The sequence below is a fragment of the Onychomys torridus genome, chromosome 1 (assembly GCF_903995425.1).
Source record: "Onychomys torridus chromosome 1, mOncTor1.1, whole genome shotgun sequence".
Taxonomy (NCBI): Eukaryota; Metazoa; Chordata; class Mammalia; order Rodentia; family Cricetidae; genus Onychomys; species Onychomys torridus.
In genome coordinates, this window is record NC_050443.1 from 34,459,923 (window position 1) to 34,474,062 (window position 14,140).

Here is a 14,140-nt window from a genome sequence, read left to right on the forward strand (position 1 = left end):
CAGTAGTGGGCAATCTTAGTTTTTACTTTCTTTCCTTTTTTGGCTATTATCTATCATACTCAATGGAGAACATTCAATTTTATCTTCAAAAACAAAAGTTTTTACCCTATGCCTCCCTGTAGGTCCCCACACATAATTTAGATGTGTTTAAGGACTCAACTCTGGCACAGGAGAAAAGATATGGCCTTTGAAATGGTAGGAAGATCCAAATACAGAGACAGAGTCTCACTGTGTAGACATGCTTGCGTAGAGGAATCCAGGACACGTTAAGCCCAAGCTGTCAGGGAATTGTGGTAAATTTTAGCTGAGAAGCAGATATTCCCATGTAGTACTGAATGTTAACATTTGTGAGAGTTTTCTTTCACATAATTTTAAAATAAAATACATCTCTCGGCTGGGTGGTGGTGTGGCACACGCCTTTAATCCCAGCACTTGGGAGGCAGAGGCAGGCGGATCTTTGTGAGTTCGAGGCCAGCCTGGTCTACAGAGCAAGATCCAGGGAAAGCTCCAAGCTACACAGAGAAACCCTGTCTCGAAAAACCAAAAAAAAATAATAATAATAATAAAATAAAATATATATATATACACACACACACACACCTTCCTCTGATGACAGGAAGAGTGCATATGAGCACTGAGTAGCATTCTGTCACTCAGTTTTCATAATCATTTATGTTGACTTGGTCTGGGATGTTGCTTTGTACTGGCAAGGAATAAAAACTCTTGTCATGTTTTACTCATGTACCAAATGCTCGACATTTTCCCTGACCCCTAAAAAGCCTTGTTAGTGGGATTTTACGAGTCACCAAAGAACACAAGGAAGCCTAAACAAATAAGACAGTACAGATGTGCATTCAGCCAGACTACACACCTGAAATAAGTGTGAAATGTGTTCCATTATAGACATGGGAGCCAGTAGTCTAGCAGCTGTTGATGGAGAAGAGGATGGATATGTTTGAATCCTTGTGCAGTCCAAACAGAGACAGAGTTAGATTTAGCTGAGGAAGTAGGCCATGCATCTCTCCTTTGCAGCAAATACAAAGTAAATCCTGGGCTAGAGAGATGGCTCAGCTGGTAAAGGGTTCAGGCCTCAGGACTTACATAAAAGTGAAAGGTGAGAATGTGAGAATTGATTTCACAAGTTGTTCCCTGACCTGCACACATATAATAATAAGGAAGTCTTTTAAAGAAAAAAGAACAGTAGATCTTTGAGTTTTTAAACCCTATCTCTTGAAGAGGACTGATTGGTGAAGCATCTGCATTTCCAGCAAACCCCTTCCTGTGCTCACTTGACCAGGAGTCCGACGTGAATAGGATCTTTCCATCTAATGCTTCTAATAAGCTTCGTCATCTGAAGCCTGGCTCACCCCTTTGGCTCTGCTTCACCTCTCTTTGGTCTGGAGCTATTGTGCAAATATGCTCCTGAATAGATAGCCTCTATGCTCATGAAGAATAATCCAGCACAGACATATTTCAGAGGACAGGTGTCTGAGTACAACTGCTCCCCTGCTATTTTGGGCAGAGCTAGTGAAGGGCAGTGCCACTGATGGGCAAAGCCAGTGACAGGCAGACCTGGTGACAAGCAGAGCAGGTGGCAGGCAGTACCAGTGATGGGCAGACCTAATGATGGTGGAGGTAGAGGGCTGAGGGGCAGCCTGGGGAGTGAGAGGAGTTTGTTGTGTTTAAATAGAGGGAACAAAGTCTGTGGATTTGCACTGGGAAGAATAAACTTCAGAAAAGCTAAATGTCTTTCTCATTCTGAAACTAGATACATAGTGACAAGCTAACAATTTCTAAGGAGTTAAGCATGTTTAAATATATGCATAGCCATTTTTGTCCTGATAAGATTCCAAATTTGTGGCCTAATCAAAAAACTAGAGAAAATTAAAGTTTTCAAAATAACAAGAACACCTTTTGCAAAGATTTAATTTCCACAGCATGTATGCTGTAGGCTGATAGGCTTCTGTAGAGCCTCTCAAGGTAGTTAGAACCTTCTATGCATAAACACCTTTTCTTTACACAACTGTACAACCGCCCCCCTCGCTTGCCCACACATGTACACACAGCATGGACATTTCAAATCAATTTTAATTTGTTAGAGTTTGTTGACTCTAAAACTAAAACAAATAGCTTCATCTTGTGAATTCTAGGTTTGTTATTGTTGTTGTTTGTTTTTTATTCTCTATGGATGATGGGTGTATATGTGCATGCCAGAGAAGAACATTGGGTATCTTCCTCAGCCACCTGCCTCCCTGTTGCCTGGAGACAAAGTGTCTCACTATTAGCAGAAACTCATATTGTAAGCTAGGCTAAAGGCAAGAGAAATGCACTTGCCTCTGTCCCTATGTTCTCCTGCAGAAGGCACACAGCCATTTGGGTCTCTTCTTCATGCTAGGGCTTCCTCCCCTCAGGTCCCAGTTGCACAGGAAGTGCTCGTCCCTGCTGAGCAGCTCCTCAGCCCCATCTGGATCTCTCCTTAGTCTTTGCTTTTGTTCTGTAACTGTATGGTTTCTTACTGTGCCAAGCACCTTTACAGAGCGGCTTCTGAACCCTCTCTAGGAGAGGAAGTCATCTCTACCGGGCATGGTCGAATGTGCCTCTGAGATCAGCCTCCCTACGCCATGAGATCTGTCTCAAAAACAAACAAATAAACAAAAAATTTTGGGGAGTACGGGGAGTTTTTTCAAGAACTCATGCTGTAGATCAGCCTGGCCTTGAGCTCAGAGAGCCACCTGTCTGTGCCTCCCTAGTACTGGGATTAAAGGCCTGTGCTGCCACCGCCACCTGACCAAAAGGAAAAAAAAAAAATTTAAAGCGCCAGTTTTAGAAGTTTTTTCCCCTCTCTTTAACTACATTTACAATCATTTTTAAGGTCTGTATTTGCTGCCTCCCTGAGCCAACCCTAACTATGTTTCTCTTGCTTAACTTCTTCTAATTATGAGTTTTCCAATTTATTTTCCTACTATATATAATTACTAACTGATTAGAAAAGTGACTCAATAGTTAAGATTACTAACTGCTCTTACAGAGGACCCAAGTTCTGTTCCCAGCACTTTAATGGCAGCTCACAACTACCTGTAACTCCAGTTCCAGGAGATTCAGCACCCTCTTCTGGTACCCACACACATCTGTACATACCCCCACACAGACATACACATAAAGAAAAGCCATCGTAGTCCTTATATAGTAGGATAATTCAGACTAAAGTTCGTAGTCTTCCTGTAGAAGGTCATTCTGGAGGCAGTAGTTGGGGAGAGGACTGAGTGCCATGGTGCTTGCTCTCCAGTGTCTTGAGAATGGGATAAGGCTGTCCTCTGTCCAGCTTCCTGGGGAGCTCAGCAAAATAGGGCCAGGCTCATAGTTTGCTGCGGGAAGGGAACAGTGCCCTGACAAGCACCCTCAGAGGGAAGCAAAGTCAGTGTGTGCAGAGTGTTCCACTAGTGAGGTCAGTTGGAGAGAAAGTCACCATCAGGTACCAGACTGTTGAAGAGTTGGTCGGCAGCTAAGTGGTGAGTTAGTTTCAAAATGTCCACGAACACTTAACACGACTTGAGTTGCCTATTTCTTACTCTGCTCTTGCTCACTCACTTTTTCTTGAGTCATGGTCTCATGAAGAGCCCAAGCTGGCCTTGAGTTTACAGTTGTTCTGTGTCATCTTCTCAAGTACCAGGACTACAGGAGTTTGTGAGCACACCCAGCAGCCTTCTGATCTGGAGGAGGTTTTCACTGCGTTCGTTAACCAGCCTGTCGCTCATAAATAGGCTCTTCCGAGGCACCTAAAACAAATGTCTGTCTTGGAAGAGCGTCTGGGACACGGAGAGCTGACTGAGGAAAGCCTCCTGTCAGTGACACACTGTCATAGTGACAGCGAACTGTGGGAACCCACACAACGTCACCCTGTACCTGACAGTGACAGCAAGAACTCCGCCTTTGGGCTTCTCTCCTTTCCCAAGAGAGCCAGGCCCAGGCTGATGTCTCACTGTGTCCCCAGCATTTGTGCTCAGCTCCAAAAGCCACTGTTGGCCCGATTCTATGTGATATAGAAACACCCCTCTTTGGAAATAGCTTAGCATTCAAGGCTCCTTCCTAGTTTTTCCATTAGTTTATTTGAGACGTATCTAATATGCCACATAAATTCATTTTCTGAAGAGGTTGCCCCTTTTAACACGTGCTTTTTGTTCATTAAATGGCCAAACTAAAACATCCTTATACAGTTGGTGTCTTACTCCAAGAGCCAGAGTTAAAGTTCAAGGTTATCATTACTGGTATCAGCCACTGCGTCCCACTGTAAATGGCTTGTTCTTTGCCTTCTCATAGCAGTGCTGAGGGTTCTCAGGCTTGTGGCCCCAGAGGCTTGGGCCCAGCAGGTGGGAGAGGCTGCCTAGAGGAAATGCTGCCCTGGACTCTCCTGTCTGTGACCTTCATGAAAGCTGACTGGTCTGTGTGGCTAGGCAGAGTCTCCTGAGGCCTAATGAGAAAGTGTCTGCCTAAGAAATCTGGGTCTCCCTACCTAGGGTTTTGATGAGTTAAAAGTAAATGAAAGAGTGTGAAGCAGGAGCTGAAAGTCATGTTGCCTCTCAGTTTAGTTCTGCCTCACGTCCTGATGTGCTTGATGAGTGGCGGAAGCGATTTTGAGAGCACAGGTCTTGACCTTGTACAGAGTCAGGACGGGTCTTCAAGCTATTCAGTCTTTGAGGCAAATGGCACTGCTATGAGAATAAACTTGAGAATGTCTACAGTCGAGCTCAGTGATTCCTTAGTCATAGGACTTGATTTTGTTTTATTTTTCAATCAAGCTTTACATTTTTCTAATGGCTTAAGAAAGGAGCTCGCTTCTCTGCAACTGTTCTTCAAATCTTCTTTTAGGGCTCTTTGACAGATCTGATGGTGGTAACCAGCTCATGCCAAACTCATTCCCGGGTAGTAAATCAGCACTTGGCACTCCTTGGTGCAGTTTGACCTAATTTTGACCTTGCAAAGCTAATCAGCTAAACAAACTAATTATTAAAACACATCTGTGCTGCTTAGAAATGGTCAGATTTGTCTTGAACTTGCGTCATAGATTTCAGTGAGACAGCTGGCAGATGTTGTAATAGGCTGCCTTAAGGAAGGTTTATGTTGTGGGGGTGGGGGGGAGTGGTTGTCACCGACTTCTCTGTAGCTGGTGTTAGGTCTCCCTGTCAGGATGACCATGCTGTCTAGACCTGAGTCTGACCCGTCTCTCTGCTGCTTTGTGCTCAAGAATCACCAGGTACTAACTGACCTGTGCTAAGAGCTGGAGGCATTGGGGTATGTGTAGTAAGCTGACAGGTAGTTCTGTGTCCACAGTCAGTATTGGGAGACTCAGGTATCCACTTTACACCATGGATATTAGCTAGCACCAAAGAATGACTGAGAAGTTGTTAGACCGTGATAAGAACACTCTCATTACTTAATAAGGCCTGTTTAGAGAGGCATGCTGTGGGGTACTTGCTTCAGAATAGTTCAGCTCAGAAAGAAGAGTTAAGGAAGAAGTAACTTGCCAGATACTGTTGGTATTGGGTAGTGGGTGCTGGAAGCTCTATACAGTGTTTGTGTTTGAAAGTCTGTAGCAGAGTGCATTCTTAAGTGGCTCACTGAGCTATGCCTCGCAGCATTCTGAGAAACATGGGATGGCAAAGCAAAGGCAGGGAAGCTATTTGGTTTTTCATTTGTTTTTATTATATTTATCATTAGTTTTACAAGAGGTCCAAGAACAACTGTAAAAGTTGACTCTCCTTCCACCGTGAGGTTTCTGGGGTCTGGACTCAGGTCATCAGGCTTGATAAACAGTACCTTTGCCCTCTGAGCTATCCCACCATCCCAAGGAGGCTGGCTGCTATAAACTCAGCAACCTTTTTGGCCATGGAGGTTGCATAGGTCACAGCAGAAGTGCATTCATATGCATGTGTAGGAATCTTTATTACAGCCTTCTTGATGCCCCAAACTGCAGAGAATCCAAGCACTTAACAAGCACAAACAGAGTAAATGTATTTAACATTTAACAGGTATTTAACAGGATAAATAAATGTGATAAGAACATAGCAATGAAGAAAGTATGTGTGGCCACAACATGCCTGAGTCTCATGAGCGTAAAGTTCACCTCAGAACAAAGGGAACACAGAGGAGAAAGTTTATTCTATAAATTTTAGGCTAAATTAACATGATTTTTAACACCAGGGGACATGGTAGAAGGGGAATGGGAGAGAAGTTCCCAGTCAGGGAGTGGGTCATTTGATCAGTGCATGCTGTATGCATAGACAGAAGTAGCTTCTGCTCAGCCCCATTGGTATGTACAGGTAACGTGTTCATCTTTAGGAAAGAAGTCTAGCTTGGCTAGAACATGTAGACGTAGCATTTGCAGAGGTGGAGAGCCTTCCTGGTCATCTGCTACCTTGTGCTTTCCTCTTAACACAATGAGAAGTGAGTAAGATGCTGTCAGCCCAGTGATGTGGTGACAGCAGCACTTGGAACAGAGCTTTGCTGGATAGAGTGCTAAATGGACCAGAGTGGGTGCCGGCGCCTGGTGGGTAGGCTAGCCCAGTAGCATAGCCAAGAAATGACTGTCATTGACATGGGCGCTTTAGAAAGGAGATGATGGGAAAGTGAACACATCCAGGAACTAACTAGAGATGAAACCAAGAGAAGAAATCAGTAAAGGGGAGGAGAGAGGGTGACATGAAGCCACAGAACCGGAAGTCATAAAGTCACAGGGACAGATCCTCGGGTGAAGTGTGAAGTACTACAGCACTGGGACAACGGAGAGAGAACAGACAGGCAGGACTCAGCGCTCCGCTGCCGACAGGCCCTTTGTAAGAGCTGTTGGTTGGCCTGCCAAGGAGGGCTTGCGGCTCCTGGTCCCAATAACCATTTTATGGCACTATATTTTGAAAATGTTTCTCAAATGATGTTGACACTGTTTGACAAAGCTTATAAAAATTGCTGTTAACAAGTGTGGTTTTGTTCTGTTGTGTTGTTTTTTTGTTTGTTTGTTTGTTTGTTTTTTGCTTTTTCGAGACAAGGTTTCTCTGTGTAGCCCTAGCTGTCCTGGAATTCATTTTGTAGACCAGGCTTGTTTCAAACTCTGCCTCCCGTGCTGAGATTAAAGGTGTGGGCTACAAGTGTGTTTTTAACCTATGCTGTTTTCTAAGGTTTTGGGGTTCTAAAAGCTTCTTATTGTCAAGTCTATTAAGGCAGCATCATGTACAAATATACTGCAACAGGTAGACCAACTGAACATTCATAATAGCAGTGTCCCCAGGAACAGGAACTACCCCAGTATAGATGATTCTACTGTCCCAAGCAAGCCTGGCTAGTGGCCATTTTCCATTCCTTATCCCTTCACATGCTTCTCTGTCAGAGCATCTTGCTAAACTGCATGTGCTTGTGGTCTTCAGAAGGAGCCAGGAGAGTGGTGGTGTCATCTGTGATCCCAGCATTCCAGCAGCTACTGAGTACCCAACATGATATGTGTTCTTTGATTAGAATGTTGAAAATGGCCCGCAGTGTTTAAATTGCTGTTCATGCATCATCAGAGAGAAGGTGAAGATCTACAAAACAGGTAGCTCTGGAGCGGAGAGTGACTTGTCTGTGGAATCAGGGTAGTTCTGAAAGTCAGGCTATGGGCGGAGCCTCAGATTTGCAGACTTGAGGAACTGGTAACCCTTGACTCCACAAGCTCCAGACAGAATTGTACTGTAGAGGCATCATAACATCATTTGTTCTGAAACAACCTGTGTGGAACCAGAAATTCATGAGCTTTGCTGGACTATTAGGACACTAGATGGGACAGGGGTGTCTAGGTGGGGCAGTATCATGCTGGGACTCAGCAGTGTCAGTAGTCACACAGTCTCAAGCACAGTGTAAGAGCAGAGTATTTATTAAATAAGCAGCAGTAGGTTCTGTCTTAATGCTGTCAAAAGGCCTCTCCCCTGCCCTGTCTCCCAGGCCACCTATGGGCATTGCAGGGTTGTGATGATAAGTGAGTTGATGAGGTGTTTCCCTGGAGTGATGACCTATGAGAAAATCTTGCCCATTTAGGTCCTTTTGTGAATACTGGCCCTCAAGTAGGACAATGCTAACATACCCAGTGTTTCCAGCCCTCTCATGTCTATGGGCATTGAGAGGAGCACCAGTCTTCATGAGAAGATGAGTCAGGAATTGAAAACTAAATTTCTGTTGCATAAACTAGAAAAGTCACTGTGTCATTTATAATATTTACAGAAGTGAGTCAGTCCATCTTTTTTTTTTTTTTTCCACACAGCAAAGGAACAGGGACACTTTGGTCCTTGTTCAGCTTTAGACCCAATTAGGGCCCATTTGGAGGTAACACCGCTAAAACCCCTTCCTAGGCATTATTTTGGTATAATACATGCACACATGTTCTACTGTGCTTGGCATACACACACACACACACACACACACACACACACACACACGCACACACACACATACACAAACACACACTAATCTGTCCAAGACTCAAAAAGAAAATCCAAAAAGGGGGCTAGGTATGTGGCTCAGTTGGTAGAGTGCCTACCTAGTATATGAGGAGGCCAGGGTTCCATTCTAGGACTGCATGAACCAGCCAAAGTGTTCCCAGCACTTTGGAGGTAGAGACAGAAGAATCAGAAGTCCTCCTCAACTGCACAGTGAGTCTGAGGCCAGCCTAGGGTATGTGGGACCCTGTCACAGAGAATGAGAGAAGGAAGACACAGGAAGTTAGACAGACATATTACTGCTGCTGCCCTGCAGGCACTACCACTCAGGAAGCGGCTGACAGCTTCGTGTTGCCCCTTTTGGGAGCCTCCCATCGTAGCAAATAGAATGGGGTGCTTGTCTTCCTAAGGATTTGCAGTGGGAATCCTGAATGACCAATATCCAGAACAGGGCAGTGCAGAGACCAGAGAATTGCCATGACTACATGACCCAGGGGATCTAGAACCCAGCATTGTCATACGATGACTCTGGGTTTCTAGTTTCCAGGGCATTTCAGAAATAAAGTCAAAAATCTTTCCACAAGATTATTGTTATAATCCTAAAATTGTTTCTACTGGCAATTTAAAAAAAAATTCAGTGTATAGACATAATCAAAGGCAATCAGTGATTTTGAGAGAAGACAACGTGGACCAAGAACCAGACAAAACAGGAGGGGAATCTAGCTGCCATAGCTATTAGTCCACAATAGACATCCAATCAACTAGACTTGATATGTTCAGGAGGAAAGGACTTAAAACATTTTGAAAAATAAGGTACCCAATGTGAAAAAGAAGCAAACATTCTGAAACTCAGTAGAGTACAAATTAGCAGCAGACCTTCATAGTGTTGAAAGAGTCTGTGAGCTGGGCTTCACACCAAAAGAAAATAACTCAGGAGATGCAAGGACAAGGACGAGACATGTCCTCACTACCATTCCTATTGCTATGATGAAATAACCCTGACAAACACCCAAGGAGGGAAGGATTTGTTGTGGCTCTCAGTTCATGGTACCTTTCACAGCAGTTATTCTCAGGAACTAAAATGCAGAAGGATCAGTAACAAATTGAGATACATTCAGAAAATACTGGAGAAAACAAGGATTAGGGCACACCTATAATCTTCATGGATCTGGAGATCAAGGCTATTCTTGGCTAGATAGAGAGTTCAAGGCTACTCTGAGCTACAGGGGACTCTGTCTCAAGATACAAAATTGAAAAATGAAGAAATGAAGTGCAGATAAAACCTGCAGCACTGTGCTTAGGGAAGGAGACCGGGTACAGCATGGCCTGTTGTGAGAGTCCTTCCATGTGGATAATTCAGAACAGGCAAATGGAGGCATGGACTGGTGTAGTATGTACTAAGGCTGTGGTGCTACACAGCTCTGGCTGCATTGAAGAACATGACTTCATGCTTATTTAAATGGGTAGTTTTTATGGTATGTGAATTCTGTCTCAATTAAAAGGGAAGAAGAAACCCTAGACCCATTCAGGAAAAAAAACTCATAATCCAAGGAGAGTACTTTAAAAATAGTTAGGGTAGTAGGCTTTCTGACTTTTCTCCACCAAAACAGTAAGCCAGATCAAGCTGAATTGAGAAAGTATAATAATAGGTTTATTTGAGCAAAGAAACTCCTGGGCAAGTTCTCCAGTCTCAGAGATAAGAGCTGTGCCCACAAACAAAAGCAGGGAGACTTTATAGGTTGTAGGCGAGGTATGATGGTGTGTCCTCCACAAGCTTGGGTTTGTGCCCAACTGTGGTCAAAAATGAGCCCTTTAGGCATGACTTGGGCAGCCGGCAACATCAGGGGAGGAAGCTGCAGTTGCTTTTTGGCACCTTTCCTTTGTCCTTAGACTCTGACGGTGGGGTTTGGAAAGACAGAGACAGAGGAATGGGGCTTTCCGGATCATGTGGGAGTGAGCTGGAGGTGCCAGCCAAACAAGTGGGACATGGGGTCTGTACCTAAAGCCAGCAAGTAGACTTCTCAGTGGCAATGACAGAGCCCGGACATGGGGTCTGTACCTAAAGCCAGCAAGTAGACTTCTCAGTGGCAATGATAGAGCCCGGACATGGGGTCTGTACCTAAAGCCAGCAAGTAGACTTCTCAGTGGCAATGACAGAGCCCGGACATGGGGTCTGTACCTAAAGCCAGCAAGTAGACTTCTCAGTGGCAATGATAGAGCCCAGAAAGAATATCCCAGCACTTGGGAAGCTGAGGCAGGGCGATTTTGACTTTCAGGTCAGCCTGGGCTACAAAGCCTAGGTTTTAAAAAAAAGGGGGGGGGTGATAAAAAGCACTTCAACAAATATTCTTCCATTGTATAATACTAAAAGAGAATAAACCAACCCTAAGCTCTGCTCCAGTAAAGTTTCAAGGATTAAACAAAGTGCCATATGCCTCTAATCTTTTGTTTGTTTTGGTTTTGGTTTTTCTAAAACGGGGTTTCTCTGTGTAGCCTTGGCTGTCCTAGAACTCCCTCTGTAGAACAGGCTGGCCTTGAACTCACAGAGATTCCCTCTGCCTCCCAAGTGCTTGGATTAAAGATGTGCACTACCACACCCAGCTGCTTTCTGTTTCTTAATTTGAGTTTGAATTTCACAACTAAAGCTGGTTTGAAAGCTCACTGAATTGTGCATTCAATTGTATTTTTCTACATGCACATAATACATTGAGAAACTTTTAAGCCAGGCATAGTGACTTAGCCTTTTAGCCCAGAACTTGGGAGATGGGAGATCAGCAGTGGAGTGAGTTTGAGACCAGCCTGGCCTGTATAAGAACCTGTTTCCAAAGAGCCAAATAGGAGTAATACTATTAATATTTTAAAGGTAAAATACTAACTACATAAAACAATAGCTTATACATGACAGATGAAATATACAATTAGATGTGTTAAAGTAACAGTGTACAAAATGTCAGATGCTTGTTTTAGGTGAGGACAGTTGTACTTGTCTTTAGACATAGCTACTCAGGAGTCTGAAGCAGGAGTACCAAAGTCCACTTTAGGTAACATAACGTGGTTGTTTTTTTTTTTTTTTTAAAGTAAATTCTACTGTAAACTCTGAAAAGATGATTCAATTTGCTCCTAAAATCATGTTAATAAGCAATGTGAAATAATAAAAGGACGTGATCTAAACCTGAAAAGGCCTTCCAGCCGATAAATATCTGGGGATAAGTTAGCTTCGTGGTGAGATTTTGCAGAAAGAGGTCTTTTTAGGCATTTTGTGTGTTTTGTTGTCTCCCATGTTGTTCAGTCCTTTTCCAAACACCCTCAGGCTGGCATTGCCCCTCGGGAGTTGCACGGCACTTAACATGCATTGTCCCCTAGAGGGATCACAGCAGCAAACAGAAACGCAAATTCGCTCTTGGGGTAAAAGAGAAATTAATTGAAGAAGAAAGAGTCTATAATTTAAGGCATAGTCAGCCTCGGGAGAAAGCTGTGGCTTTCACATTGGCTGATCTCTGTGCCAGTCATCACAGCACTGCAGTCTGCTCAGCAGCGTGTCAATGTCCGTGTTTGTGTTCCGTGCGTTTCTGTATTATGATATAAGCCCTGAACCTTCCCCTGCTTGCTTTAGACCCTTCAAACGTTTGTTGGCGTTTAAATTCAGTGTTGAGATTTTGAAAGAAATACTCCACAGCAGATGAATTGTGCTTTTGCTGCAGAGATCCTGCCACATGGATTACAAGCTCTGTTTCTCCATGCTTGAATAAACTCCATCAAAAGCACATTATCCTCCACGGCTGTGGCCAGCTGCCTAATTGTATCTGCTGTAACCACGCGCTGGTGGAACATGATACCAAAGAGGAACAGAAATGATGAATTACCCCCTACAGGTGATAGTGATCATGATGATTTTTAATTTCCTTCCTCCTCATACAGTCTAGAGTCTAGACTGATTTCATTTCATTGGCTGCCATCTTCTTCCATGCACACATGGGTGTCCCCTTTGTAAAAAGACCCATCGCACTGACACACATGAAAAAGTCATTTGTTTAATCTGCCTCATTATTCTCCAAATGCATGAATGTAAAATGAACTGCTTACTTTTATGCATACAAAGTAAAACAAGCAAAAATGTGGCTTAAAAGAGACTTAAAATGGTTCTATTTGTAACTGCTTAGTGTTATTTTCTTCTGTGACATCCACAAGAGACATGAGCAGTTCCCTCTGGAATAGTGTTCTCCACAATAACTGACTACTTCCTCATGTGCCTCAAACGTCAGAATTAAAAGATTCTCAGCAATGTCAAGAGTGGTCACCTATCCTAGAATCACTGTCCACCAATCTCTCCTTTCATACTGTCCTCTGTCATCATTATCCATCTCACTTTTTTACCATGTCATGGATGGCTGCTCATTCCCCCTCTTGGCCTCCAAGCCTTGGAGCTAAAGCCTCTGACTGAGAAAGCTGAGTATATTGTGCGTTGGGGTGGGGTGGGGTGTAGTATTTAATTATCACCCTGACTTTGTAAATTAGCCAGCTAATTTTGATACCTCTTTCTCCCAAGCAGTCCCTACTGCTGCTGACAAGGTATCTAAGGGAAACTAACAGAAATGTGCTCTGTGTCTACCTTTGAGCCACCTGCTCTCCCTCAGCTCAGCTCCAGTCATTCACTGCTATTTCCTAGATGTCTCCATTTCCAGTTCTCTGTGGTAGTAATGGAGTTTTGTGTTTGACTTCAGGGGAGAATATAGGTCATTGAAATTAGCACCTGGTGCCAGGTGTGCTAGTACACATCTTTAATCCCAGCACTCAGGAGGCAGAGGCAGGCCTGGTCTATGTAGTGAGCTCTGGAACAGCCAGGGCTACACAGAGAAACACTGTGTCAAAAAACAAAAACAAAAAAGAAAGTAGAATGTTAGTGCTTGGAGGACCTAAGACAGGCTGTCACAGTGATGGCAACAAGATGGTGGGACTGTAATTGAAAAGCAGTAGCAACGTTATATTCTCTGGATGGAATAGTTTTGTTCTCAAACTAGCTGACATTTGATTGAAAACAATGGCTCTGTAGAAGTCCGAGCTCCAGCCATAGTTCAGCTGGCTTCCACAACTGCATTTGAGGTTGAGTCTTCTTCCTGTTTCTAAGAACCACTTATCTCATAGCCCCCTGAGTGCCTGAAATCATGGACAGTTCCCACACCAATGTATCTCATGTACTAGCCAACACATACACATGAATGTCTCCAGTAAAGTTTACCATACATTCAAAGCACAGTGCACAGTGAAAGGGTAACAGTATTAAAAGAGGACAGTTATAACATAATACTATAGTAAATTACTTTACATTTGTGACGATTTCTAGAATTGATTTACTGTTTTTAGAATACAGTGGTCCTTGAGTAACTGAAATTAAAATAAATCGAGCAAGCACAGATAAGGACAGATTACTAACACAAAGGGAGAAGAAGAAGACTGAGGCATGGTAAAGCTTGGTCTATCTAAGAACAAAATATAGTCCCAACACTTGGACTGAGTCAGGAGGAGCATGTGTTTAGGGCCAACCTGGGCTACACAGTGAGACCCTGTCTCAAACAAGTCCAGAAACTCCCCTTTGGCTTTCCAGAGCCAATGTGTTCTGCATTTTTGGTCCTAGGAAAGCACACTGAAGAGTAGGCTGTCTGCAGATACTGCTCAACGTTTCCTAA

At 43.6% G+C, this 14,140-nt stretch overlaps 1 protein-coding gene across 2 annotated transcripts in view; it reads left to right on the forward strand.

Moving 5' to 3' along the window:
- The window catches only part of Prmt3 (protein arginine methyltransferase 3), an 81,218-nt gene that overhangs the window by 51,028 nt on the left and 16,050 nt on the right, over positions 1–14,140 (forward strand). The gene's annotated exons all lie outside the window — the stretch shown is intronic.